This window comes from Bison bison, unplaced genomic scaffold (assembly GCF_000754665.1).
Source record: "Bison bison bison isolate TAMUID 2011002044 unplaced genomic scaffold, Bison_UMD1.0 scf7180017864471, whole genome shotgun sequence".
Taxonomy (NCBI): Eukaryota; Metazoa; Chordata; class Mammalia; order Artiodactyla; family Bovidae; genus Bison; species Bison bison.
Genome location: NW_011495032.1, coordinates 28,858,763 through 28,863,743, shown reverse-complemented (window position 1 = coordinate 28,863,743; position 4,981 = coordinate 28,858,763).

Genomic DNA, 4,981 nt, shown 5'->3' with positions numbered 1-4,981 from the left:
GTTTTCTGAATGTTAAGCTTTAAGCCAACTTTTTCACTCTCCTCTTTCACTTTCATCAAGAGGCTCTTTAGTTATTCTTCACTTTCTGCCATAAGGGCAGTGTCATCTGCATATCTGAGGTTATTGATATTTCTCCCAGCAATCTTGATTCCAGCTTGTGCTTCTTCCAGCCCAGCGTTTCTCATGATGTACTCTGCATATAAGTTAAATAAGCAGGGTGACAATACACAGCCTTGACGTACTCGTTTTCCTATTTGGAACCAGTCTGTTGTTCCATGTCCAGTTTTAACTGTTGCTTCCTGACCTGCATATAGGTTTCTCAAGAGGCAGGTCAGGGGGTCTGGTATTCCCATCTCTTTCAGAATTTTCCACAGTCTATTGTGATCCACAGAGTCAAAGGCTTTGGCATAGTCAATAAAGCAGAAATAGATGTTTTTCTGGACCTCTCTTGCTTTTTCCATGATCCAGCAGATGTTGGCAATTCGATCTCTTGTTCCTCTGCCTTTTCTAAAACCAGCTTGAATATCTGGAAGTTCATGGTTTATGTATTGCTGGAGCCTGGCTTGGAGAATTTTGAGCATTACTTTACTAGCGTGTGAGATGAGTGCAATTGTGGAATAGTTTGAACATTCTTTGGCATTGCCTTTCTTTGGGATTGGAATGAAAACTGACCTTTTCCAGTCCTGTGGCCATTGCTGAGTTTTCCAAATTTGCTGGCATATTGAGTGCAGCAGTTTCACAGCATCATCTTTCAGAATTCGAAATAGCTCAACTGGAATTCCATCACCTCTACTAGCATTAATTCTTTGGTGTTCAGCCTTCTTTACGGTCCAACTCTCACATCCATACATGACTACTGGAAAAACCATAGTTTTGACTATACAGACCTTTGTTGGCAAAGTACTGTCTCTGCTTTTTAATACTCTGTCTAGGTTTGTTAGTTTCCTTTATATATTTATCTTTCCATAATTTGCCATCCCCTAGAAGCTCAAAGTGCTTTTCCTTTGTTTTGTCATGACTCTACAAGTTTATTATTCTTTACTGTGCTCAGTCACGTCCAATTCTTTGAGACCCCGTGAACTGTAAGCCCACCAGGCTCTTCTGTTCATTGTTCTTTATTAAGATGCTATAAAAACCTGGCTGACACCTTGATCTTGGACATCCCAGCTTCCAGGACTATGAGAAAAAAATGTTTGTTATTTTAGCCACCTAGTGTAGGGTATTTTACTATAGCAGCCCAAGTAGCCATACAAGTCCCTTCGCACTGGAGTTTCAAATTACTTTGTGAAGGATGGGGAAGCCTGGCATGCTGCAGTCAATGGGGTCGCAAAGAATCAGAGATGACCGAGTGACTGAACAACAACAAACAACTTCTTTTCTACTCTTACGCTTCCATTGAGGTTCTCATGTTCTTACATGTCTAACTGCCTGTGCCAAGAATGCAAAGCCCTAACTGATCTTTACCAGGACCATTTTTCAGGGTCATCTATAACCCGTGGAGATGAGGCAATGTTTTCCTCTGGGACAAAGAACAGACTTCCTTACGGCTTGCTATAAAACCAAATACAATTGCTTATAATACTATTGACAGCTGATGTTCATCATCAGTGGATTCAGTGTTTCTCTCCTGTAACACAACCCACTGCATGTGCAAACATCCATCTGAACCCTGTGTATCCCCGCTATGGGACTTAGGAAACATAGGAACTGAAACAAATATGCTGACTGATGCTCACACTATTAACCAGGCTGTGAGTCACATTGCCCTTTGTATCTTACCCAACGATCTTGTGTCTTCTGCCAACATCCAGGAAGCTATAATAGGCTAAGTTATTAGCATGTATGTAGAGTAAAATCAGATGTACCTGATGGTGGAGCCTCTTCTCCACTTCTATTCCATTGCCCACACATTCTTTTGAAACACTTTCTTCCTACTTTTGCTTCTTTGTTTCTTCTTTTTCTCTTTATTTGGTTATCATAGTTTTTAAATTCCTTTTTCCCTACTAACTTCAAAATTATACTTTATGTTTTTATTTTTTTATTATCCTTAGGTTATGCTCATGTACCTCCAAAAAAAAAGGTTTGATCAGTGTCTCCTTTCTTCTTCCAAAGTCTACAAAGATTTCAGCATGCTTTAGCACCACTTATACCATCTCTTTTTCCTTGTTACAGTTGCCTTTTAATTTAATTTCACCTCATTTTCATTTTCCTCCCCTTTTATTAGTTTTTTTTTAATTTACTATAAGTAAATGTTCAGGTTTACCATATGTTTACCAATTATTTTGCTCACCATTACCTCTTGCATCCCAATCCTTCCTTTTAGTTTTAATTCTTTTCTTAAAACAAAGTATATCCTTAAGTAGTTCTTTTAGCAAAGGTTTGTGACAGGTAAATTCTTTCAGTCACTCTATCTGAAATACATTATTTCATCCTCACTCTTTAGAGACTGCAATAGCAATGTTTTTCACACTAGCATGCATAAGGATAATCTAGGGGAATTTGCCAAATGCAGATTTTCTCGGGTTCATTCGAGATTCTAGGTTAGTAGTTTTGGAAGGGATGGGACAGGATTAAACTTTTTCAGCTACCAGTTAAAGTGATTCTGATGTAACTATGTTAAAGCCACACTTTGGGAAGAAATAGGGCTATAGACTCATGCCATGGGGAACCTGTTTAGTTTGTCTTTTTCACATTTTTCTCCTTACAAAATTTATACATACACATTAAAGGTGTATTAGAAAAATAGAAAAATGAGAAAGAAAAAGTCAATTAATTATGTCCAAACACAATTGCCAGTAATATGATTATTTACAATTGATGTTCATTATTAGTGGATTCTAAATTTGCAAATGCACCGACTCTCTAAAATTTATTTGGAACTCTAAATTCAATACTTGTGGGCATGACATAGAGTGAAAAATGTTGAGCAGTCTACTGGATCTGCACTGGTTTCCAAATCAGGAAGATCACTCTGCCTTCTATTTCGGCTCTCCTGCAAAGACCAGAGGATGGAGCCAGTAGGGGGCAGTGTGGTGTAGCGAAAGAAGCTCTGGTTCTGCGATCACCTGGACAGGGTTTGAATCTCAACTCTAGTAATCTCATCCCTCTAGTGATGGGAGGGTCTCTGAACCTCATGGCTTTCTACGAGGATGATTTGGTTTTAGTATTTAAGATTATGATGTATGTGAGAGATGTATATGCAAGAACATATTTCTCCTAGCAACAGTGATTCAGTATTCACTAATTCAGTGTTTCCAGACTTTATGGAATATAACTACGAGTTTGAAAATGGACTGCATTTTCTCGCAGATGTTTTAATATGCTTCAGGTTTTTGCACTATTGCTGTTGAGATTTGTATGATACATATTTCTTACCCAGGTCAGCCTCTCCCATTCCTTATCACCATCTCTATGGCAGTGGTTTCAACCTGGCTGCACATCAGAATCACCTGGGGACCTCTTACAAAATCTTGATGCCCGGACCCCATCTCTAGAGGTTCAGATTCAGTTGTTAGGAACTGGGCCCCGGGTATCAGTGGCTTTGAAAACTCCTAGGTTGTTCCAGAGCAACCTGGAGCAGAACCTCTGCTTCATTTCTTTGGTGAAGAAGCAAATGGTCTCAGTACACCATGGAGCCACCCATTTGGCAGCCCCCTGTTCCTAAGGAGTAGTTACTCCCCTACACCCAGCCCCGCTCTGGCCATGGCCCATTCCCCCACCCACCAGTGCCTGGAATCACATCTAGTGTCCTTCCTGGGACAGTGTCGCTATTTGTGCTGCTGAGCTCACGCAGAGTAAGTCAGTGAGCTACTACAGTAGTGAGCTACATGATGCTTTTACTGTGCAAATGAAAGTCGCTCAGTTGTGTCCGACTCTTTGCCATCCCATGGACTGTACAGTCCATGGAATTCTCCAGGCTGGAATACTAGAGTGGGTAGCCGTTCCCTTCTCCAGGGGATCTTCCCAACCTAGGATCGAATCTAGGTCCCCCACATTGCGGGCAGATTCATTACCAGCTGAGCAACCAGGGAAGCCCGAGAATACTGGAGTGGGTAGCCTATCCCTTCTGCAGTGTATCTTCCTGACCCAGGAATCGAACCGAGGTCTTCTGCATTGCAGGTGGATTCTTTACCAGCTGAGCTACCAGGGAAGCCCCTTTTACTGACCTGCTCCTTAATCTCCCTTCAACAGTACTGCACAAGCCTAAAAGAGAGAACAGACTTTCTGGAAGGTCGGAGGTAATGGAAGTGAAACACAGAGCAAAGAAAAATGCAAATCAGACACCAGAGACGAGGCTCCACAGTTCAAGGAAAAAGAGCCATCACTACCAAAGCAGTCTGTGGGCAGACCAGATCCCTGCCTTCAGCTCCTTTCTCTCATAAGCAGTCCGTGGGACACTCTCAGGAGAACATCTCCCAAAGTCAGAATAATATTCCAGGAAAGGTGCCTCTACCATTGTAAGGTAAAAACAGGCAGCTTTCTTCCTGATAGATTCAGCTGCATACACACACAGAGACAAAGAAAATTCTGAGTTCAGTCTCAGTTCATACCAAGGAGTTAGAGAAACAGTTTCCTAGATGTGAGTTAACAGGGGCCTCACATATACCGAAGATAATATTTTACCTTATCATACAAAACCACCTCACCACCCCACAACTGTTTCCTGTCTTCCTGCTCACAAATCCTTCCCAGGTTTGTAATTTCTGCATCTTTTTCAAGCATCTGAGGTGGCCACATCTGGCTCCACAAAGAAATAGCAAGGCGTTGAAATCACTTGCTTTTCTGTTATATCAAATCATTGCTGTAGATAGGGCATCTATCTCCAAGACTAGGTTTGTCAGTACTAAAAGGCAACATGAGGTTTGTTATTCTTCCCTACTTCACCAAAATCACTGCAGATGGTGACTGCAGCCATGAAATTAAAAGACACTTACTCCTTGGAAGAAAAGTTATGACCAACCTAGATAGCATATTCAAAAGC